Source organism: Dermacentor albipictus, chromosome 4, assembly GCF_038994185.2.
Source record: "Dermacentor albipictus isolate Rhodes 1998 colony chromosome 4, USDA_Dalb.pri_finalv2, whole genome shotgun sequence".
NCBI classification, from domain to species: Eukaryota; Metazoa; Arthropoda; class Arachnida; order Ixodida; family Ixodidae; genus Dermacentor; species Dermacentor albipictus.
The window spans coordinates 47,909,223-47,934,536 of record NC_091824.1 but is presented as its reverse complement, the minus strand read 5'-3'; the positions used below and the strand labels follow the sequence as shown (position 1 = coordinate 47,934,536).

The window sequence follows — 25,314 nt, the reverse complement described above, 5'->3', positions numbered from 1 at the left end:
CGCTGCTGAACAACGGTACGTGTAAGGACACGAACGTCGCGAATGTTACGTGTTACACGCGTTTTCTAATGCAAGCTTCAATGGGACGGTAATGAGCAACGCTGAATCAATTCACAGTTCTGAAGTACTTATTTTAGAACTCTGTTCTGATTCGTTTCACGGGATATAGTTGCTTGCTAGCTGATGAAGTGAAGGCAAAGATGTTATTTCTTGAATTCTTCAAGCGCTCCAACCACAAATCCAATATGTCAATGTGACGTCAGAGATTATAGGTAAGTTTTTCTCATTCAGGCCGACTTAGCGCAAGAAAATATGCTGAAAACTGTCATTGATTTCTTTAGAATGCATTACAATTATTTGTTACGCAAAACACTTACTGGAACCGAGAAAATGCTGTCAAAATTCATGAGATCAAGGACAGCTATTAAGGCAAAGTAGGCAGACGTCGTGGGGAGCATTGACACTTGCATTTCATTTTTTTTTTTGTCTTCTACGGCTGACCAAGTCTCTATTTAAGGTAAGAATTAGTTTATTACTACTTGAGAAAAGCAATCCACATACATAGTTTGACTTATTACGTCTGTTTAGTGAACTTCTCAGGCAATGTAGGGCCGAGTCACTTGATGTTAGTCCTCAAAAGCTATCGTAAAAAAAAGAACGGTTCAGTGTTAACTGCATGCACTCAAAACCTACGAGTAGAATGTGTGGGTGACGTAGAAAACATAGCACATGGATCGATAACACACACGCCTACGTGTCTGGCCAAATTTTCTACGCGGTTTTGTTTGTTAGAAAAAAAAATAAGAATCTGCACGATATTTGGTTGCGAGCCATTGAATTCGAAGAGCTTTCACGAAATGCCTTCTCCCTGTACGTCCCGTAGGTGGCTTACTGTCGCTAGTGACGACGGAAGCGGTAATACTATTTGTGTGAGATGATTACAGGCATAAGAGCAAACACTCTAATCTGTATTCATCAGGCAACTAAGCTATGGGTATACTTGCAAACCGGCTTCCCCAGAAATAAGAACACAGAAGCCGACATAGTTTCCTCACCGACAAACCAACATAGACTCCACGCAAGCCACGCGGAGTGTCATCATATCACGGTGGAAAAAAAACTGCCTTACATTTTGACTTGCACAACCTCTCCGAGAGCGCCCACACGCTTTCATAACATCGAGCGGACTGCTAGGATATCAGTAACAACAATTTCCCATCCGTCGAATAGGACATGTGTTCTGTGGCAGCCACCTATAAGGGAGACTTGGCAAATGCGTAGGATATCGAAGAAGCGAAGGAAAATTAGACGCGGGTATCACTGGATTCGACACACAGTACCGTGAGAGAGTTGCTCAATGACGGCCATGGCTAAAGAAGTCGGAGAAAAATGTCAGGACAGGTCGTAGGACTCCTGGTAACCTATACAGACGACCTGTTCCTGAAATAAAGCTGCCCGCGGACGCAGGGAAAGCTTCATAGACCCTTAATACATACAAAGAGGAACAGAAATAGCCGATCCCTCTCATCTGTAACTCACGCTAACTTTCAGCGCTAAGTTCCTTCGTGGGTGCGCAAGGCACAACAGGCGGATTAGAGGTTTTCGATAAGGAATGTTCTCATCCGAGCTCATATGGCATTGGACGGGAAAGAGGAGAACAATAAATCAGGACTGATTTTTTTTTCTCGTTCTCGAGAAGAAGCGTTTCGAAACAATTCTCCGCTTGCAGCACTTTCGATGATTAACTGTCTTGAGCGACGGTTCTTTCATCTAGCCGCCACCGCACTTCTGTTTCCACTTGCCGTGTTTCTCTCTCTCGCTAACTTTTCTTTTTTTTTTTTCCTTTCAGGATAACGAAAGTTCTTAACGTCTCCGACTAAAATCCGTCTCGGGGGCGAATTAAGCGTACATCTGAAGAAACCGGAACGAGAATAAGCCGCTGACGAGATGATATATATCATTGCGCAACACTTAGGGTCGCCGACGTTCCCAGACGCACAGCCAGCAAAGAAATGTTAATGCGATGGAGAAAGCTAAAGAAGCGCGCGAAGCGCCCCCTGCACTCTGGTTCTTTGCGCTGGCTGCTCGAGCTACTCATCTTCTGTCATCTCGCGTAGAGGTACAGCCACATCGAATAAATGTCAAAAGCTATCCTCGACTTTCCTTTTCGGAAAGTGCAACTGACTCGCCTGAGCGCGAGTCATAGTTGGGAGGGCAAGAGTTGGTCAACGTTAGCAGACGCCACGAGCAGGCAGCAGAAGTAAACAAAATGGCGGCTGACGCAACAGTGTAACGAGCCCTCTCGCAAGAAAGTACAGTGACGGCGCCAAGAGCGTGCCAGTTCGCGTAAGCTTGCACGCATCAGGGATTTCCTTAATTAAAAACTGCGAGCACGCCTTGCAACGGCGAGGAGAAAAAAATCGCCCGGAGTGCTCTTAAGCCTCGCGGTCTGGTAATGCAACCAGAACGAGGGCAGGCAGGTACAAAAGAAGAGGCATCAACCTGTCGCGCACATCTGCTGCAGAGAGGAAATATTGCGCACACGTAAGGAGACGACTTCGAGGAAGCCGTTGCGCCAGAACGCGCTGCTGACGGCACCAACCGAGCGTGACGGGCGCGAACATTTAGCACCTCGCTTTGTACGTGTTACTGACGCCACTGTGTACCGACCAGTGAGTGAATACCATGATGTAGTATACCAATAAATATGTTGCCGACAATTCGAAACGGCATCGAGCAATACGAGGAATAAAAAGAAACGGAACACAGTATTACACTGGCCGTACACCAAGCAAGGTGTTCTAAGTGTTACGAACATTTGAGCAGTCGCTGAGTTCCAGTTGGCCTGGAACAATAAAATAAGTTTTCGCAGCGCCGAAAAATACGAGTTCCCTTAAATGGAAGTTCGAAAAGACGACAGCAGCCATGATAAACATTGTGTCAAGCGCAAATGAATCCCTGCCCTTAACGTATATTGCAAACTTATGCTTTAGAGTGAAAATAAATTGCACGAATCATGGCAGCAAGATAGCACGCCTCAGTATGAGCACCGCCACAGGGCAAGCGCTTGTCACCCGCGCATCCTTAAGCGTTTCGCGTGACGTAGAACAGGTAAACACCCGTTATATCCGTAAAAGAACGACAACTACCGTGAACCTAAAGCCACCGTGCCTAACGTCTAAACTTGAATGTTTGCAGCAACTAGTTTTTATCTTCGTTTCCTGGACTTCCACCGGGACGGTATGAGATCCTGATGCAAGGTTTCACCTTTACTGTTAATTACTATAAGAAAGAGGGCTATGAAAACTTGCACCCTGACAAAGCGCCAGGAGCAATCTTTACAACTTGAAAAGCAACACGGATTAGTTGGGTATTACTTGCGATATATAGCCGTTCATAGTCTAGGAGATATCAGCAACCACAGGGTAAATTTCCCAGAAGATTTTGTTTTTACTTGTGTAACAAGACGTGACAGATGTGTACATTTATTACACCGAAGGTCGGATGCGAGAAGCTTCGTCTAGGTTTGCTTGAAGGCAGGGCGTGACAGTCCCTCCAGAATGGCTGACTTCCTCTTCCCTTCATCTCCCAACCTTCATTGACCATCGACCACGGTGAAAGCGCCAGTGCCCCCTACTTGGTGCGAAGGGCGCCTCAATCTCTCTCAGGCGAAAGCAATCTCTGCTCAACATCGGTTCGGTATTCGCACCCCCGAAGCACAATTCGTCGCCCGCTCCACCACCCGTGCCGAGTACGTACACGCCGGCTCACACACACACACACACACACGTACGCAGCCTCGGCGAGTGCATACGATGACTCGGGCCTTGCCCCGAACGCATTATGGCCCAGCTCGTCCCCTCTTGCTGATTACCGAACGGACACGGGCCCAGCGCGGTAACATGGGCCCCGCTTACACTCGTTCCCAATGCTCTTCCTCGTTTTCTTCTTTTTTCTTCTTCTCTTCATCGCGTTCTCGCTTGCTTCCATTCTTCCGCCGCTCTCCGACCAGCCGCCGCGGCCGGGGCTGGCGCCCAAACATTAGGAACACAGCACCTGGCGGATCTATCAGAACTTTGAACAATCCCAGCCTGACTGACCTCCTCGCAGCGGCGAACATTTGGCGCCATGTGCGACGGCGTTCGACGCGTTCTCGCCACCCTCGCCATTTCTACTACTTTCATCCCCCTCTCCGGCGAACCACCCTGCGCCTTGTCACATATCGTTCTTTGATTTTCGTTTCTTGTTTTCTTCTTCTTCTCGCCTCCGGGCCATATCGGCACCAGTCGAGGAGAGAACAACACTGGACGTCCGCCTGATGTAGTTACGTCGAAAATAGCCCAGACGTGTCTTACGTAAACCGAGTGCGAGCGAGAGATGGGATTTATTGCGCAGAGAGTGTTAGTACTTGGGGGGAGGTGGGAGGGCTGGCTGCACGCCAGTGCAGTGTTCCGAGTGAGAGATATATAGATGTCCGCGGTCCGGGGGCCGCAGAGACAGAACTCGATACGTCTTTGAACGCGGCGGCCGTTGCCGGATTGCATAAAGCCATCTCTCCAACACCTCTCGCCGTCCCAAGGCAGAGGTTGTCGTTACGGGCAGGTGGCGTTTATCAAGTCGACTGTCCGCGCCCGCCCACCGAAATTTAACGCCCGTTGCGGGGGAGGAGGCGTGACGACTTTGCCCGCGAACGCGTCTCGCGGCGCACAGTCTTGGTGAGCTTGCATCAACGGTCGAGTTACTTGCGCAACGCACGACCAGGGAATTCCATCTCACTGCCCGCCGCTGCAAAGCGTGCGCTTTCCATTTGATCTACAGGTCGTGTTGCGGGTCAGCGGTTAAAAAGCGAATGAGTGCATTTTGCAATCCTTTGTAACGTGGCGCTCACGTTATGCGTAAGTCTGCGCGATTTCGTGCACGCAATAGAACGCCAGGTTTACCCTGCAATCACACTATTTCTCCACCGCCATCCAAAATATACACTCTTTCGGAGACCGTGGGCATAAATTTCACGAACAGCACAGATTTGCCGTTATATATAACGCTCGTTGTCTTGAAAAAATATTTCTCCCAACATTAGCGTGCACGTGAAATAAGGTCACATTTCTCGCATCAGCGAGAAACGAAGGCATTGCGCTTTCGCGCCAAGAACACGCAAGCAGCGAGGCTTGCTTCTCGTGCAATGTAAGGAGAGCGACAGTGTCAGAATGTTGTGTCAGAATCTGTGTCAACAGTGTCAGAATCTCCCAGCCTGCATCCACGTGAACGCTAAATTCGACAAAGCGCGCTCGCCTTGCCAGTTCGCAAACACTTTGCGTACTCCTGTAAGCGAGGCATGAAGGACCTAACTCCGAAGTCTCAAGTCAGGAGACAAAGACTATAAGAGTGACGCGTTATTTAGCCCCTTCGATGGTTCTTGCGGCTCACGAGCAAGTCTCGTTTCCTTCGCTAACCCGTCATTCGCAGCGCGCGGTTCTCGAAGCGCCCATTGAAAGCTGGCGCGCTGACGGAAAACGCGCCCTGCCATGCATGAACCGGGAGACAGCCAGCGCCAGGGGCGGGGGCGCCACAAACGCGCAAACCGAAACAAAGGAGCGCCCGGCCGGACGTTAATCTTTATACAAATTTTCCGTGGCACGCGCCTCCCACCGCTGCGGGTCTCCCAGGCACCGACCGCGCGCAAGCTCGCGGACGAGCAAGAAGAAGGAGTGGGAGGAGGAGGAGGAGAAGAAGACACAGAGGAAGAGCACGAGGACGAGGCAGGCTAGGCAGCGCGCCCGTCCTCAGCACGCCGGCTGGCCTTCGAATGTTGTCTCTGGCACGCACGCACGCACGTACGTGCGCCCACACAGGGGCGCGCTGGCGCGCATACACAGCAGCCGCTACGTAGCGGCCGAACAAAGACGGGGACCCGACCAGGGGTGTTTGTTATGGCTTCCGGGCGTACGCCAGGGCCGACGACGATCAGCCGCACGCAGCTGGGACACCGCGCCGTCGCAAAGACAAATACGGGCTGGCCCTCCCTCCCTCCCTCCCGCACACTCTCTCCCGTTCCTCGGTCGGCACGACCGCCCAGCCACGAGCCCCCCTTGCCCTCCCGCTCCTCGCGTCGCGTAAATATGGGCAAACACGCGCCCACCGGTGACGGCGAGCCGACAGCACGGGGCCGCACGCTCAGCCAGCCGTGGAGTCAGCAGCCAAGGATCGAGAAGGGGAGGTCACGGGTAGAAAAGGGAAGGAGAGGAGGAAGAGGAGAGGGAATAAAACACTGCTATAACATCGCCGCCGGGCGCAGAGTTGCAAGGCAGGCGCAGCAGGGAAAAACGGTCGTGCACGCGCCGAGGCGGGCCAGGGAAGGCGCGCAGCATCAGTGAAAGGAGGAGAAAGAAAGAAAGAAAGAAAGAAAGAAAGAAAGAAAGAAAGAAAGAAAGAAAGAAAGAAAGAAAGAAAGAAAGAAAGAAAGAAAGAAAGAAAGAAAGAAAGAAAGAAAGAAAGAAAGAGAAAGAGAAAAGAAAAGGCGCAACGCACAGCGACGCGCGCCCCGTCGAGTGGTCGCGACAGCTATTCCCGAATAACCCGGCGGCCACCGGAGCCGAGGTAGGGATGATCGCGACGCCATTCCTGCGCCCATTCCCGTTCCCCTAATATCCTCGCTTCTCGGCCATGCAAATCCATGTTTGTAGGGAGGCCAAAGGTCGGATGGGTCGCAGCCTGGCTTTTCCCCCGACCGCTCGCTCGCTCCCGAGTCTCGGTGTACGCCGCTTCCGCTCACATCCCGCGTGCACTCTCTTTCCGAGTTGAATTAGCCAATTACGCGACGAGCGCTCTGCGCCGAGAGTGTCCACATAATACGCGACGCGGTGGGCACACGCCATCCACTCGCTACACACCGCGTCCGGAGGGAGCTCGAGTTCCCGGTAGCTCGGCGAGCCGGTGCCCCGCTTTGCGCCAATTGCCTGAGTAAACTCAAGATGGCGTCACTTAAACAACAAACTGCTGGCATGCGAATGGGTGTAATACGACAGACGGCGCGTCCGCGGTTCTTCGAGAGCGGGTTGCGCTTGTGCCTGTTGCAAGAACTTGAGGTGCGAGGCGATATAGCCGACAGGCGACGCCGAGGCTTCGTACTTACGAGTCACCTTCACCTTGCCGCATCGCAGCATGAGTTATGTCCCCTCTCGTAAATTTTTCAATAAATTCCAATAAACCATGATTTGCCCCCACTATCTTTCTGATAGACGCTGCACCGCAGGGCATTGTGCTTTTTCTTTTCTTTTTTGCACGCATTGGCACGATGTCCATGGGATGCAATCGACTGTAATATGAAGAGTATCGCAGAAGCGGGCTTCTCCTGACAAAGATGATTATTGCAACAAAGCTCGCTTTCGAGGATGCCCATGGGTATGTTTAGGCAGTCACAGGCAGCATTTACGCATGTAGCGTGCGTCATTTATGTAATGTCGTCGATAGAAAATTGTCGTGCACTCAAATATGGAACGAGTTAGCTTATTCTTGGCTAAGACAGCGTGCGTTTAAAAGTGGATAAGAGAGAAAATTAGGTTTCTGGCAACCAATTCTTGTCGGAAACGTCGAGTTTTTCAAAGCACCATTCCACCATTAAGCAAAGACAAGGTGTTAGGCTGAAAAACTACTGCTTCCTGTGGCGCCACCACAGCATAGCCTAATTCAGTGTTATTGGTCTCTTAAAGTTACAAGCTATCACTCACACTAAGTAGCAGTATTAGCATGCTACCGGTTCGTGAAAGTAAAGACGACACTGAAAGGCGGAAATGCAGCGGAACACTTGATAACCGCACGCCAGTGATATTTCGCGCACAATGCCCGACTCAAAAATATACCAGTTATCACCGTATTTGGCGCCACTAATTTAATATGCTGGACAGTGAGGTGCACTCCACCGTGAGCAGTAGGGCAGCAATCATTAAAATGCATGGCTGAAGAATGCGCGTTGAAGGTAAAGTGCGTTATTTCCGCCTTTTATTAAAGCGAATTTAGTTACTAAGTTAGGTGCGCCGATAATGGCGGTTGTGATCGCGAGGCTTAGATGCGGGACTGTAACAATGAAACATAGAGCGCGATTTCGTGGAGCAAAAATTAATGCAAGCGTAAACGGCAGCCTCTGCTGTGTGCTTTTCTTCTTTCTGTCTCGCCTTACCCCTTCCTCTGTGAAGGGCAGCTAATTGAATATTTATCCCTTTGTGAAGCTACTTGAAACAAAACTTCACCAAATAAATCAATGAATTCGCTGACACTTCTAAATGCTCTTTACTGGAAGCTTGTAGATATTTTACCGCGACTTTATATGAAAGAAAATGATTGCTTTTACAAAATACTCCCTGTTCTTTGCCGAAAGAAAAAGAGATATTGATACGTTTTGCTAGAACAAACGAACTTTCTTTTTTAAGAATGATATGCTTTTAGCTCCCATTGCGGTGACTTTCAATTCACTTTGAACCTAAAGCCAGAGGCATTAGCCGGGTACTCGAAACATCCGGGCAAGCTGCGAGAACAAAACGAGACCATCTGGGCAACCAGTCAAAACTTAAGAAAGTGCGGTCTCGGGTCCCCAATCCTTTGTACAGGACCTTATGTGACCATTTGTGACTACCAATGCAATTTCTGTAAGGCCACACACGTCATCGAACTCACTGCAATTTCCTTCCCTCCTCTCTCTCCCTGTTATCTTTGTTTTCCCCCTTTCCCATTCCCCCTGTGTAGGGTAGCCAACCGGACGTGATTCTGGTTAACCTCCCTGCCTTCTTCTTATCTCTTTCCCTCCTCCCCTTATTACATACACTAGTTACTGCCCCAACAAATTATTTTTTAAAATATTGCTTCCGAGTTCTTAATGTTTGTTCACAATATCACTCAAGCCGTAAATTCTAGTACTCTGAAGTATTATTTGTCGTTTCTACAAGCGAGGTTCAAAAGGCAGATACAGGGAACCGTACACTTTATTGTCACCTTTTGGCGCTTGGACAGGGTTGCCTGTGCTCGTTTGAACGCCAGCAGTCCTTGAGTTCCGCGGGGCGAGTTTTGCATCACCTCATGAGATGGCGCCACGCTGCGTGGTGCCTCCTTCAGGCGATTTTGCTCTAGCTGGCCAGTGCGCTCTGTCTCACTGGTGCCTTTCTCTGTCACAAACCTTGAGTAGGTTTTTTTTTATTCTAGCTGGGCAGCGCCCATGTGGATCAGTGCACAGTATGGCGTGGTGTAGTGTGGTGTGGTGTGGTGCGGTGGGGTGTGCCGTTGCGAACATTCATTACACCCATTTTCAGATTGCGGCTAGCATAATCTTCAACCAATCTGCTTTGGCGGTTGTCATTTCATGCTTACATCTACTTTCGATTACGGAAGAGCCAGCAGTTTTTTCAGCCTACGCGTCAACTAAGAGAAGCTGCCAACGCTCAAATCATCGTGCAGTGAATATAATCGTGATGCTAAGTAAAGGAGACAAAGAGAGAAGGCATAACGTGAACATTTTTAAGAGATGAAACATTACAGTAAGAGGCCACCGACCTTTAAGAAATAGCAAAGTAGTGCCGCTGTTCATCAACACGGAAAAAAATAAAGATCTCAGCGGTTTTTTGAAGGAGGCCGAGCGAGGCACTTTCCGCGCAGCCCCCTCGGCACCGTTTTTCAGGGAGATCAGTGACCACTCATGCGAGAGCCGCATATCCCGGCACTAGTGTGTCGAATCCCATTTGCCATTTTTGAGCACTACATAATCCCCTCTTCGAATATTAAAAGCATGGGCTTAAGACGGTTAATTTCCAGACTCAGTGCTCGGAACCACCACCAGCTAAGCCGCTTATGATTACGGCGAAAGCAAAAAAGAAAGAAAGAACAAAGAAAAGTCAAACTGCGGGAATCTGAGAGCCGGGCATCCTCTCTCGTGAAAGTGGAATCATTCGGAGAAGCACAAGATACTGAAACCAAGACGTGGACACGGTGAAAAAGAAGAAGCAAGTATATGGCCGCAGTAGCCACGTCCAACCGTGTATCATTCCCGGCGACGGACGAAAGACAACAAAATAAAACTATGATGTTCTGGAAGTCCCGTCTGAAGAGTGCAAAAGACTGACAGCGTAACGAACGGCGCTGAGGAAACGCAGCGTCGACACTGTCCTCTGCAATCATAGTGGAGACAAGGAAGATGATTAGCAGCCGGCCGTTCCACTCCGTTTTCTCTGCTGTTCAGCTCCAGAAGCCGTTTCTCGCTTTCTGTTTCATAGCGTACCTTCTCTTTCCTTTCTGAAAGGCTCAGCGCATTGCGTGCCGAGCCGAGGCGGCGCTCGGCTCGACACATTTATACGCGGGATGCGTGTACAGCGTCGCGTGAAAGCGCCTGGTTCATCCCTCATCAAGTCTGGCGTGCTGTCGCAACGACGTCCCCCTTTTTTTGGAGACTTGGCTCGACGGTTGGGACTTGCCGGGAGATGTCGTGTCTTTGGCACGTCTCTAATTAATCACCGGAGAAAGACGTAATCGGAGACCGAGCTCCACGCCATCAATTCACTCGGTCGAAGTGGGAGGTTCCTCCCGCTGACGCAATCTGCCGGTGAAGGTCTCCATTACCGCACGAAAGACGGAACGGGAGCAAATTAAACTATTGGTTTGGTCTCTATGGTATTTCGGAACGCGTTCTGGAATAAAATATACACGTTGTTTGTAAACAAATTAATGTGACCGATCCTTTGCGCTTAGTTATAGTAATCTGGGATGGGTACGTGAGTGACTCCATTGTACGCAAAGGATCGTTCAACATAATAGCGCTATGCACATGGTAGACAATTTCTGGCATAGCTGGAACAATTCTCCATGCCAGAGGCGAGGTCTGAATGTGTTTCCTACTACGTACTCCTCAACAAAAGAACCGAGAGACTATAAATGCATGAAGGCTAAATACTACAATCTGTCTTTTCTGCTTAACTCGACCGCTATAGAGACATCACTCCCTCACACGGTCGTCGATAGTTTTTCTCGCACTGAGTTAATCACCACACGTACAAATCTGAAGGCTACAGAACTCAGCTAAGCCTGTGGAACGGGATGAATTCTATAAGTTTCTCTTTAATATCGACCTGCTGTTCATGCGTTACGCCGTCTCTCGTAGCGTTTACCTAGTACATGTCCCTTTCAGCGAGAAAAGAGAAATAAGCTCAATCAAGAATTCTTCTTTAACCTTAAATACAACAATTAGGCTGCTTCATTGCCACCTAGACATATCTTTATCCTTAAATGCTGCACTGCCGAGCTCTTCTTGGATAAAAATACAACGAAATTAGTAAATAAAAAGGGAGTCATTGGTAATCGCAAAACTATGAAACTTAAGCAAAGCAAGGAGATGAAGCATCACGCTCAAGAATCCAAAAATGATAACGCCACTGTGCTGTCTGACTTCAATTCCGTTCATCCGCACCGCGCCGAAGATTATCAACATCGAACCTTTCCGTGCTCCAGGAAAAAAGAAAAAAAAAGGCGGCGAGGAATGAGAGACGCGCGAGCGTAACTGAACACGCGTTAAGAGAGAGAGAGAAAAAAAACGCACTTCATTGAATGCCAAAGCCAGCGCCTAATGTGGCCAGACTTCAGAGTGAATGCCGCGCAAGGGAGCGTTTATGCACGAAACTCTGGCAGGGGCAGCGGCCGAAAGAACCCCAGTGCTGAGCTGGCGGCGTCGGGAGGGGAAGACGAGAGAGCACGTCCGGGGAATGACAGCGAAAGGGTCCGACAACGCCCAGCCCACTGTTCTCCGCGCACGCCGAGGAATAAAAAGAAGAGCGAGGGCAAAGGGAAGGCAGCGAGAGAAGGAGAGGGAGAGAGATAGATAGAGAGCGCGACGGAGATACCCGAACAAGAATGAGAAATTCTGTGCGCGCGCGCGCGCGACACAGCATGTGGCGGGCGCGTACGCCACTGCTTTCATTCTCTCCGATAACCCTCCCCCCCTTTCTTTTTCTCCTATTTAATGGATCAATACACGCAGGATCGAGACCCCTTCTGCTGCGCTCTTTCGAGGAGCACTTTTCGATCGGGCTGTATAGAAGAGGACGGAGAAGGAGAGGTGGAATAGAGGAGGAGGAAAAAAAAAAAAGACCTCCAAATGACGCCGTTTATTGGACGGCGAAAATCTTGCGTCGTCTTCCGGCAACGATGAGAACGAGACGACGAAAGGAGACACAGGCTGTATTGAATGAGGGCCGTGTGAATCCTAAAAAAGAAAGAGAGATGTTGAACCTCGAAAAATAACGCACGCAGTAAAGGCTAACAATGGCGGTGGCTAAGGCTGGTCGGTTAATCATAAATAAAACCACGTGCAGCGTGACGACCTGGGCGCTCCACGTGGTTTAAGGCAGTAAAGACGACGACGCGGTCTGTACTGCACGATAGAACCCCCTGCCCTAGACACCTCTATCAATCGGCTTGTTTCGCACTTCGCACTCGCTATATAGCGTGATTGTCGAAGAGCATTGTAATATCCGAGTGGTAAATGTGAAGAAAGCTGAACGTACGTTTTATGTGGCTTCAGCTTAGCATCCTTAATCCTAGGCAGTCATTTTCAGCGTTCTATGATCGCACTGCTTGATAAAGACAAACACCACATGTCAAAAGAGAAATACGAGTAGGTCTCTTGTGGTTACCTTGTGAATCAATCTTGTTATTAATCTAGAGCTGCTCTTTCAATTAAAAGCCGAAAATGCGTGGCTTCTGGCTCGTCTATGGTTATAGAGGATTTATGGTACGATCTTATCATCATCACCCATCCCAGTACTTTCCCTCCCCTTCCCTCTTTCCCAGTGGAGAGTAGCAGACTAGAGCGCACTAGCTCAGGTCGACCTATCTGTCCTTCCTGTCAATAAATTCTATTCTATTCTATTCTTGTAGGAGCTCAAAAAACAAAAACAAAAAGAACTAGGTGACTGTTGAGTCGAGTAGCTGCGTGATTAGAAATAGTCAAGGCGGAAATTGGGTAGTGCTAGTTATGTTTACTATTTCTCAGCATAATCAGACAAATGCTGCTGAATATTATAAACAGTTCGCTTTTCTTAGAAACGCTGCTCGCCATATATATATATATATATATATATATATATATATATATATATATATATATATATATATATATATATATCTGTTGTGACATTCGTTTCCGTCTCCTAGCTACTTGTTCCAAGCTACGCGTCAGACAAAGAAAAATAAAGCCAACCGCGCACTCAAATGCTAATGCAGCGAACGTGCAGCGTCATCTCCAGGGGCTGTAGGCAATAATGACAGCAATAAGCTAAGAAAAGATGGCGAGCATGCGTTAACAGTGACCTGAATAGTCGATGAACTGTCCGGGGATCCCTGGAGACTCATCGATCGGTTAAAATGAAAGGGCGCTTGGTTGGATATGTCAGTGCAATAAAGGGGGAAGCTTTTCCTTTTACTGTTTTTGCGACAGTATTTTCAGTGTTTTAGAGAGGTGTCGAGCTCGATACGCCTTACAACAATTTCTTTTGCAACGAACATTAAAAGAAAGGGCAAGAGAGAGAGAGAGAGAGCGTGTAACGTTTCAACGGAGGGACCTGCACAGAGAAGAAAAATACAAAAGGAATGCACTACTGATTTGCATGATGGCCCATAAATTGAAAAGAGAATGGCCAACACGTGTCTCAATCGTTATCACACCCGACGTCTCATATATAGTGATCTTTTCTTTTCTTTAGACAAGACTGAAATTTAGTGAGGTAAACGAACAAGTAACAGCCTGTCCCCTTTATGAATTTTGCGAGGTAAGTACGCCTCACTCAACAATTCTGTTTCAACTGAAGAGTTTGCTAAGGTCTTAGAAACGCGCAGGCCGAACCTATGGGCAGCTTAGGCGGCTATAGATTAAGGCGTCTACTTATGTGTGTTTTGCGCTTGAATTGTCGTAAACATTTGGTCCCACTGAACGACGACACCATGCCGTTTTTTCACAGAATGCAGCAGCACGCCTCGTGCGTAAGTTATCGCGGTCGAAGGTCCTAAAGTGTAACGAATCGAAGATTGCTGGGGGTCGTCGAAAACAAACGGTCTAATAGAAGAGGGGTCTAACTCGCGAATATTTTCGCTCGTAAGCAGTCTTTGTCATTGCCCGTCTACCTTCATGATTATTATTGCCTGCAATTTGCGCTTAGGAACACCTGTAACGCAAGATTTTTTTTTAGTGTGTGAATATGAATCCAGAGAACCAATGTTTTCGCCTCAAGTAGTCGAATCACTTAGGTCACATTGAGGGGGGGAAAAAGCAAATCGGGCTAAGCAGTGCAAGTATACGATGCATGAACGCTTACCGTCAAAAAGAAAAAGAAACTCATGATGAAGTCCACAGCATACTTCCTCTGCGTGTTTTCAAATCACGAACGAACACTGAGCCGAAATGGGCGCTGACCTGCGCAATCGTATCAGTCTTGTCGACCTTATTCAGCTGCACCTAAGACCGACGAGCAAAGTGCGCCAAACGAGCGAACTTACGAGCACAAGTACAGAAGATGAACAAGCAAACGACCGTGGCAGCATAATGTTTCAGGAAACGATAAAAAAAAAATGAAAGAAAGAAAGAGAAAGGAGGGCAACAAAATGATAAGAAAGAAAGAAGGAAAGGAGGCGAAGAACCCACGGAAGAAGAAGACATGGGCTGGTCTCCCGGAGCACGAGGCCGATTGAAGGAGGTAGAGGATCGAGTCAGAATGCAACTACTCCACCCCCTTCCCCCCCCCCCCCCGTCCCTGTCCCTCCACCCTTCACCTTCGCTAAGCTTCTCCGGCTCAATAGACCGGGGAATGCATTGATTTCTCTGATGAGCTCTCGGACCGAGCCAGAGGCTGCGGCGTCAGTACAGTTGCAGCCCCCGACGCAAGACTCACCCTCGGCCGGCCATCACCTCGCCTCCCTCCTCATCCGCTGATGAATCTCGGCGGTACACCGGCTGACTCGATTCGCTGAGGGCGAGGCGCCGTGGCTGAGAGGGAATTAGTTGCATCTGCAGGCCCAGCGGAGAAATCCGCCCCCATGCCAGCCCGGCCTGCTCCCTGGTGGTCAGTGTTGTCTTCGTTACAGGATGCAGCGCGATGGCTCCCTGACCGGCTCGTCGATGAGCGGCTCCAAATCCTGCTGTTTCTCGCTTCTTCTCCTTCTTTTTTTTTTTTTTGCCATCGTGCCTCCTGCTTCCCGGCCTCACTGCTTGCAGGCACAGCTGCTCGAGCTTGCATTACCGCTGACCGTGCCGCTTGTGCCTCGTTGCTAAACGTGACTCGCGTTTCTTTCTCGATCTTGTGTGGATGTGTGCGTGCGTGCGTGTTAGTCTGTGTGCGCTGGCTGAGTAGGTGGCGGGTCAAGCATGTGTTGCGGCTTGCTTTCTCAGTCGCGTCTCTGGCTCGGAGGCAAGAAACGGCGCCCGCATATTAACTGTGGTTATAGGCCCAGCGTGATGGTATCCTTTCGTCCTGCAGCGGTAGCTTCGTCTTTCTGATGAGAACAGGAAGTGGGAAAGAAGCCTGTGCTAGCATCTAATGATCGCCGAGCTCCGAGTAAAACACGATGGAGACGACCGATAGTGTTCAGAATGTAATACTGGACAGAATGCATAACCCGAAAAAAGAAAGGCAGCAGATCCAACGAGTTGGAATCTGTATACAGCGAAGCGTTTTGTGATGCATAGAGCCGAAATACCATTTTGTGTTTATTGAATGTCCGCACAAATGGACACGGAAGGCTTTATTCAGGCATTGTAGTGAGGCTAATGCAATGCAGCCGCCGCTATCGCGGACGTGCGAAGGCAAGCTTTCTGGTTCTTGCTTTCTATTTCCCCGCACAGGCGGCGCCGCCGCTACCGCGGATGCGAGCGCCATCTGGTGGCGATGCAAGGAACGCAGCGGCGCGCGTACAATGCTGTGATTGGTTGGACTATTCGGCAACAGAACAGCCGGGCCGCAGCAGCCTCGGTCGCAAAGCACGGCGAGGTTCGGAAAGAAAGACTTCGCTTTTGAAAAACGCACTACGGGTTTCGATGAAATGCAGTGCTGCTAAGGCACAAATGGTGATTGCTCCCTTAATCCAGCTTCGGGCTCAAGCTTCGAGCTGTTCACCGTCAAAACTCGTGTAATCCCTTTTTTACACAGTGTATAGTACGCCGTCCCTCTTGTATTTCGACGTTGTGCTCATGCAATATGAAATAGCAACTAGCTCAAATATCTAGTCTTTCAACCGCTGCTCAAGTTCAAACTCGGATCTTACCATTGAAGACGGCTTGAAATTCAGGGGCAACTTCGAATGCATACCGCTATTGGACTTCTCGGAACAATGTTTACGCACACACTACTTGACGACCGCGCTGCGGAAAATAACAAAAGGAACGAGCCACCCAGAGAAACGGAAGCTGGCAAACGAGGAAACGCCAGTTCGCCCGGCGAGTTTGACAGCTCGAAAGGGAACCCCTTGTTGACCTGTCGCTTGGTAGCTGCTAAAAATCGACTGGAAATTTCGCCTCGCGCGTGGCGCGCACTTTCCTTTTCCTTCTGCATTGGTGCGCTTGCACAGACGGCAGCAAACAGTGCGTCCGTGTCTCTCGGAGCGCGACTTGTTTTGAAAGGGACGGGCGACAGGGACGCAAAGGGAAAAAAAAGGAAGCTCCCGCAGTGACGTACGGCGGGAACGAACAGGCGCGCGGCGTGTCTTTATCACGCCAAACCCGACAACCGTAGAGGACCTCGCTGAGCCCTCGCAAAGGGCGAAAAAATAAACACACGTAAGGAAAGATCGGGAGCAAAGGGGAGGAAGACCGTGTAGCAGAGAGAGAGAGGGGGGCAGGGGGAATGTTGTCCGTGTAGTCGACGTTCCCGAAAAGCGACGTGGCGGAATTCGGCCTCCGCTCCGCAGCTATTGAGGCGCCGAGGGGGGAGCGCCAAAGCGCGCTGTCGTTGTTTCCGAGAGACGACGCCGCGGCGATTACTCTCGCTTGCTGCGCGTCCTCGTGACGGATGATAGGGGCTCAGACCGAGCTTGCCTCATATTTGCCGGCCCATCTGTTCGCTCTCAAGACGCAACGAAGACGACGACGAGGAGGAGGAGGAGGCACGGCACGACGAGAGGCCAACGAGACCAGCGGTGCGGACCGCGTGCGGGACAAAAGGAACAAGAGGAGGGAGAAGCCTCGGAACGTACGCCAACATAGGACAAAAAGCACAGAGGAAGGCTCGACATCGGGAAGGGGGGGATCTCGCTATAGCCAGGGGCAGCTAAAGGAAAGGGTGGGCGGGCGGAATCGCTGCTGGCTCATGTGCCAGAGGAGGCGGACACGGGGGAGGGAGGGGTATCGGGCGCGCGCGGCCTCCCAGATAGGAGAAAAAGAAAAGGGGGGCGAGCGACGCTGCTTCGCCGGGTGGAAACCCCGTTCGATTCTTTGTCATCTCGCCGGGAGGCTCTTGATAACGCCCCAAGTCCGCTCCGGCGTTATTAACGCGCCCGACCTTGTTACGGGGCGCCGGGTGTTGGGAGCATTGCCGGCTCTTGTCTCTTGCGCCGTCGTCGACTGGTGCGAGCCCGTCGCGAGAAGTAGTATAGTACGGGCCGGGCAATAGATCTCACTTACTCTCCCGCTGGCAGCCGGGGAGCTTCGGGCTGGCACACAGCGCCCACGGTGGTGAAGAGGCCTCTGCCGAGCGCTTCTGACGAGAGGCCCTCTTATCTCTCTATATATTTTTTTCTTCCCCTCCCGTCCTGGTCGCAGAGCTATGGCAGGCGCTTGGCGAGTTCGTCATTAAAAGAGCGAGCACGATGTCGCCAAAATGAGGCGGCTTCGCGTGCGCTAGCTCGTTCAAAGGCCCGGCGGGGATGGAGAGGGGAAGGGGAGGGGAGAGGGGTGACTGTGGGAGTCACTCGTTTCAAGTTTTCACTTTAAATATAAGCTCACGTTTGTAAAAAAAGGGGGGCGGGGTTAAAAAATGACTTCGATAGCTCATCTATGCGCTACACACTCACCCTCGCATTTATGGCGCGTTTGACGAGACAAATTTCACCGGAGCTTCCCGAACGAGAAATGGGGCCAACAAAATGCGCGGCAGCGCGAACCCTATAACGCTATGAAGTTCCATGACACGATGGTTCCTTGTTGACACACGAGAGAGGTCAGTTGAGATTACCATATGCGAAGGTATACCGCGCTACACGCACAATGCTGGGAGCGCGGCGCAGTACTGAAAAGTATAACCGCCGTGTTCCTGGAGGCCTATGGTGTAGTTCGAAAATAATTGGTTCCCGCGAGCAATGTCTAGTTAACAACAGACACTACTCTGTGCGTGTTTCACTCATTCTGGTCGCAAACTTTGGTGGCAGAGGATTATTGAAAAATTAGAAAATAAGTAGAGAACGCGATTTATCGGAGCTAAAGAATGAAGTTATACGTTAAAGTAAAAAGGTAAAAGATTTTTTTAACAGTGGTCCAGGCACTTAATTCAAGCACTGCCGCCGCCAAAGACGTTCTTGAAATCAAACTTTTTGTTGACCTTGTTCATTTTTCTTTTTATTAACGAAGTATCTACGCCTTAAACCGTTTTTCTTTCTCGCACAATTTCCAGTTAGTCAGATAATCACGTAACAGCAAGCTAATCTTTTTTTTTTACGTTTTCAGCAAAAACGCAACAACGGCCTTCCAAAACACTGAGCTTCGGCTCGATAATGCCAATTCGCCAGCTCATTTCTCTTCATCAACTCCAAGCAGACGAAGACAGAAAGAAGAGAAGAAAAAAAAAGGATGGAGGGAAAGCAGAGATAAAGCCTGCCCAAAAGGTTATCCTCAGAACCGGCTCAGCGCTTTATACCAGTTGTTGTCTTCACCTTGAAAGAAATGTGAAACCTACATAGGCATAGTTCACTTCCTTCCTTCCTTCCTTCCTTGCTTCCTTCTTCCTTTCTTTCAACCGAAGTGTCCACTGTAGCTCGGTCTCGTCAAGTCATCCGAGAAGGAAGCTTTTTTTTTCTCCCGTCCGCCTGATCCCTCAAGCTCCTTACAACGCTCGTACGCGCTTTTGCGCGCTTGGATGGAGCGCGCACCGGTATGAGGGAGCGTGGGGAGAGCATTCCCGCGAGCCGCGTGGCGAAGGAGGAGAAAAGGGGATACGGCGAACTCTTTATGTCCCCGGGGCGAAACCGCACCTGCTGCCACCTTACCCAGGGCTGAGGTCGCATTGGTCCGGCCGCGCCACTTATTACCGCCCTTCTCACTTTCTCTGCTTACGTTGCTCTCGCGCGCCCCCTTTATGCTTCTTTCCCGTAATCTTCCCTCTTTCTCCTCCTATCTCTTTCCCCCTTCATTTACCGAACCTTTCTCTCTATCGACAGTTTGCAGCCTCGAGTAAGAGTCTCTCCTGCTGCTGCGTGTTTAGGGTCTTCACTTCCCCTTCTCAGTTGGTAAGTGGCGATGATGGCGAGGAAAATGGGAAAAGGGTGGTAGCGGCGTGGAATTAAAGGGAGCATAATGCGGCGGTGGAGTCTCACGCTTGGTTTATTTTAATCGCGTCAATTTGAAACGATTGTTCGCTCGCACACGCGAACAACAATGCAGGACACGATTATTCACAAGTATCCGACTGCATTCCGGGAGGAATGATTCACCTTGTGAAGGAATTCTGCCGGAACATATTCAGAGTGCATGTGATTTATGACAGTTGCAACAAGACACTTACCTAGCTGTGTCTTTTCATTAAAGAAAGTGCTCTGACCTCTGGAACGACTCTTACAAGGAAATTAATAACAAATTGAGGAAGGTTTAGAATGTTGCTTCCCTAGTTTCAGGATTCCAATATGACCCCCGTGCTTCGAAGGCCTCGGAAATATCTGTGGCACACTCTACTACTGAAATGCAGCATGATACTACTGCGACGAGACAGTCAACAAAAACATAAGTATCATGCTTCAGTCAAGTACTCAATAAATTATCAGTACTTTATTCAACTAGTCGAAAGCCCATAACGCGTACTATGACACTGCTTTCGCATGAGATACCGCAACTGAGAACGCTGTAAGTGCGACAGGCGAGCGGCATGGAAAATATCGCGCCAGAGCCAGAATGGCACACTGTCTTTTCCCAGCTGGCCCCGTTTCCACTCAGAAATATTATTCCAATTGATTAGCTTCCGCAGTCATGTGGCTTCATAACTACGTAATTTGTTTTCCTATTTTTACCGGAATATACATGAACGTCGCCGCCATGACTTTCATATGAGTGTCTAAGAAGCTTTGTTTACTATTACTTCAGGTCGACCTTCTTCTTTCGTAGTATTTATTTATTTATTTATTTATTTATTTATTTATTTATTTACTTAATATTTATTTATTTATTATTTATTATATTTTCTTTTGTCTTTTTACAGGGAACACACGAAAGGAAAGTGAGTTGTCCAGTCACGTCATTAGCGATCATTAGCTGATCACTGGTTTTATGTTTCTTTTTCCAAACGAACCTCCTTAATTAATAAGTTATTAATTATTAACTGCAAGGACCATGACTGAACGGTACTACTTACCGATATCCCTCCTCAACATCACCCTATTGCAAGACATTTTTCAACACTGCTCGGTTATTTCACGCTTTTGTCATTAAAATGCTGCAACTAAAGAATGAATGAATGACATCGCTAAGTGAGAGCATCTTTCATCGGTGGTCCGTTCATTAACACCCATGCCGTTTAAGAATATCGCGCCAGCGCCAGAATGGCGTCGTGCCTTTTCCCAGCCGGCCTCGTTTCCACTTATAAATACTATTTCTTTCCTTAAACCCCTTCCCCTGTATAGGGTAGCAAACCGGACATGCATCTGGTTGACCTCCCTGCCTTTCCTTTCTTTCCCTCCTGTTCCTCCCGTTTAAGAAAAATGAATGAATGAATGAATGAATGAATGAATGAATGAATGAATGAATGAATGAATGAATGAATGAATGAATGAATGAATGAATGAATGAATGCTACGCATTGATTGCCCATAGCGCCTGCGTGCCAGGTCCTGCTTGTACAACGTCGCACGTGCCACTTCGGCTCATTCCATTTTGGAGAGGACAGTTGCCTGGCTCCCATCTCGCTTGTTTCCGCGGGCTTGGCGGAGACTCTCAACACTTCTGCCCGCGTACTCTCCGTAATTACGTTACCTTACCACGACGGCGCAAATTCTCTGGTAATAAAAAAGGAGGACGTCAGCGCGTTTCAGCACTTTCGCGCACTCCACGTTCACGCGCTCTTAGCGTCCTCAAGGCGGCAGCGGTAAAGCTGTACTCTTCGCCGCTTTTAAGGACCCCTCCCCGCACCCCCCCCCCCCCTCCCCCTCCTCCCACGCCCCTTGCTCACGTCAGCGCGTATGCTTCTTACTACATGCATTTAACATTTGGTTTCTCTTTCCTAACTAAACGTTTCGAAGAAAGTGCAGCGTTATGCGAAAGGATCGCTCGTAAAAAATGCTAAAATCGGCGCCTCGTTCACTGAAGCTTCAGCAAAGATTTCGCCCCCGGAGAGGTTGCTAGAGTAACCACAGCAAGCGAGAAAAAGAGGGACACAGGTAAGTTGCCTCACAGCTTCCCCCGGAAGAGATTAAAGCGTCCGGTTGACTACTTTACATAAAGGACAGGCAGCAGGCAGTAGAACAGCGAGACAGGGACAGTGCCATCGCCAAGTGCCGGCGCAAGGAAAGCGTAGCTTGGACAGAAGTGGTCACAGAGGCCAGTGGATCTTTAAACCAATTGGCATAGCGCCTTGTCAGCCTTGCGCATCGATGAACGGCGACTTTACTGTTCCAGTACCTTCCCTCAAGTCAAAGGCTGGTAACCTAACCGCGTTAATGCGACGGAGAGCTATTGTCTCTCTCCATCAAACTGGAGACGGTGCAAGTTCGATGAGCTAGCTTTACTGGACTTGTTTGGGTTTGTGACGCGTTTGACTGCACGTCAAAGCCAGCGGGAGAAACAGCGTGAGACGGACGCCGCGACTACTCCTGCTTTAACACGAGGACGTTCACACAATTCGTGATCGTCGGTGGAAGTGAATGCTGACGAGCAACGGCAAAACGATCCCTTCCCCCTCCCCTCCTCCTCCAACCCATACAATTAGCAGACGGCATCATTTGCTGAGTATACGCAGGATAACAGTTGACAAGTGCATTCCATTCCGAGGTGATTCAGTAATAAGTCATGAATGTGCTTAGAAATGAGTGTGCACAGGTTGCATGCTGCTCAGACCAATGTCACGAACATCGCCTGATACAGTCGAGCTCTACTTGCGAAGCCCGACGCCTTCTCAGATTTCTCACTATATATATATATATATATATATATATATATATATATATATATATATATATATATATATATATATATATATATATATATATATATATATATATATATATATATATATATACACGTTTGTATTGTTGACGCGGCGGCTTGGATACACGCTCTAGCCCTATACTGATCACGTAAGGGCTCAGGCAGCATGCATCTAACGAACTCATGTTATGGTGGAATAGGCAAGCTAATTGAGGGAAGTAAGCTTGGCCACGTTGACTCACTACCGCGCACTTGTTTATAGCGACGACTAATGGCAGCAACGGCTGATAAATCAAATATTGGTTGACACAGTCGTGCGGAGGCACACGACACGGTCATAGAACATCCGCAATGCCACCAGACTGGCCAATCACGAATCGACTAGACACGCCCGTCTGCTTCAGCGCGTATAGTGTGCTGGCTGTCTGCCCATACCTATCAATGAAGAACGACATTCCCTCCCAGCGCTCACGACATCCGCGCTGGGAATGTAATGCTGTTAAAGGATTACAATGTTGCACAAAATTGTACATGCTTCTGTTTTCGTCGACGTACCTGCGACATTTGTTTGCTCCTCAGCGCGTAGAACATGAATATCTGATCCTTTGAATAATGTTCCCTTCAAATTTCCTTTCCATGCCACTTACCGCTGAACTGTGGAATAACCTACACACATGCCTCCGACAATTGCCGCACGAACGTTTTCCAAAGGAAGTTCCTTTAGATGCGACATGTTGATTGTACGTTGTGTTGACGTGCTTGCCCACTGCTGCTATTTCTAAGACCTGAGACGGCAGTATTTGTAAATAAAATAAATTACCCCCGGCGTTGGCATTTTGTTCACTAAGGGAGATGCGAGCTTCGTTCGGCAGATTGCAACCCACAACAACGACGGAGCGCACCGGTGTTCGAACCGAGCCGCTGCAGGAGAACACCTCGAGCACCACCGCATCGACCGCGTCGCGTCGACCGTAACTCGTAACCCACAGCATGGGACCGACGTGTATGTGCACGGACCGCGACTCGAGGCCTCCAGATTTGGCCTCCGGGACAGCCGCATCGCGAATGCGAATCGAAAGCCCGGTTTTTGGGCTCCGAGGTCACGTCACTTTCACGGCGGAGCGGCGCAGTCGAATAAAAAAAAGAAAATAATAAAAAAAAACGCGTACAAGAAAGAAGCGCTCGTAAAACCGCGCGCGCGCGATTCTGCTGAGCAAGCTCGGCGTCTCCACCACGCCCCCCCTCCCCCCCGTCCCCCCTCGTCGCTCTTTTCAATAAACCGGCGCAAAACAATCGCTTGGCGACCCTCTCTAAAAGAGAAATGCCCAAGCATCAACAAGAAACAAAGAGAGAGAGAGAAAGGCGCGTGGAAAGAAACGTCGTTCCGACGGCGCCTAGCGAAACGACCGAGGCAGTTGACTCTTCTTGCTGAAGCAAACGACAGCGAAAGGGGGGCAGCCGCTGCTCTCTTGACATTGCGCGGAACGGTGCTTTTCAAGCAAAGCTATCCGGCGCGCGCCAAACAAAAGCGCAACGGACTGCCCCCTGCGACTGTACCGTCTTGGTGCTCTTCGTTTGTCTGTTCGTTTGTTTCCGACAGGCTTTCAGAGGGACTCAATGAAGCGTGAAGGGGGCCATTGCGCATAGCCTGGGAGAATCGCCAGCGCCCATTTGGAAAACATGGGGAGACCGCGCATGTTGAGAAACATCGCTTCGCTTGCGGAGGGGGGGGGGGGGGGGCTGCTCTTCGAGTCGAGAGTGGGCGAAGTGGAGAGAGAATGGGCAAAGCGAAACCAACAAACCGGCGTATTCTGGCGGGAATTTCTGTCCTCCAGCGGCGCGTTTTAAACTGAAGAAGAATAGGAAGAAGAGGAGGAGAAAGGAGAACAAACAGAATAGCTATAATGATGAAGAAGAAGAAACTTCTCGATGATGGTGTGCTTCATAAAAAAAAAGTAAATACTGACATAAGGAAATCACTTGGTCTCACACAAAAGTTTAGCGGTGAGGAAGCAAAGATGACGAGCGACCATAAGGCGCTTCGGCTTCACTCTCCCTGTCTCTGCACTTGCCTGCGCGTTTGTATGGATGCCTGTGTTTAAGTGTGCATACGCGTGTGTGCGCGTGTGCATCAGTGTGTTTGCACAAGTACTAGTTTTATTTTTTGACAATCGTGCATGAACAAGCAAAGTAAGACGTGCTTATTACATTTCGTAAGGTTTTCTTTCAGAAGATCGCCGCACACTATTTGAATTGAGACGCATAAGAAGAACACATAAAAACACAAGCAAAACTAAATTTCGTGGCAGCAAGAAGGGCAGCAATATAGCATTACGAGTCTGATGCTTTCCGCGCTCGCAAAGCAACTTCAGCCTCCTAATTGAGAATACCGCAAAATTATGCGGATGTCAATATGTGTTGCGAAAACCAGTTTGTCGCGATAACGAAAATAACGGAGATAAACTGCCGCGTGTTATCCACGCATTATACACCACTTTTGCGTTGCGACGCAACAGATAAGTGCAATCTATTATGCAGGTATTCGTGTACGCTGTCAGCGCAGATATATTTAACTTAACGCGCACGCTTCGGAACAGCTTATTTAAAGACCACCGACAAACGTGACGGCACGAAGTTTCTTGTTGCAGGACACCCCCTACAGAAGCTGCAGTAATGAGAAAGTATGATACGCGCATCAGATAAATGTGCGTTAGAAGGTCTGTCGTCGTGTGAAATTTTCACTACATCATACTCTAGTGTTAAAGTTCGCGAATAGAACGTCTAAGACAGGCAGCAATGTTCAAATTAGAACGAATGAACGCACCTGTCGGGCGAGGAATCTATTCACCAACGACGCGCTCACGTTTTCTGAAAAAACATTGCCTTTCAATTGAAGCCTTCTCGGAGGGTAATTGGAAGCTTGCATGGTATAGAGCATGAAAGTTTGGAACAGGGGG

General features: G+C 49.1%; 1 protein-coding gene across 2 annotated transcripts in view; it reads right to left on the bottom strand.

The window, feature by feature from the left end:
- The window catches only part of LOC135915395 (irregular chiasm C-roughest protein-like), a 407,803-nt gene that overhangs the window by 337,890 nt on the left and 44,599 nt on the right, over window positions 1-25,314 (bottom strand). The window contains exon 1 of one of the 2 annotated variants that reach the window (XM_065448443.2): window positions 14,916-15,035. The exons of the other annotated variant lie outside the window; for it this stretch is intronic. The gene's annotated coding sequence lies outside the window, so the exon portion shown is untranslated. Of the gene's footprint in view, window positions 1-14,915; window positions 15,036-25,314 lie in introns of those variants that run through there. 2 annotated transcript variants of the gene reach the window in all.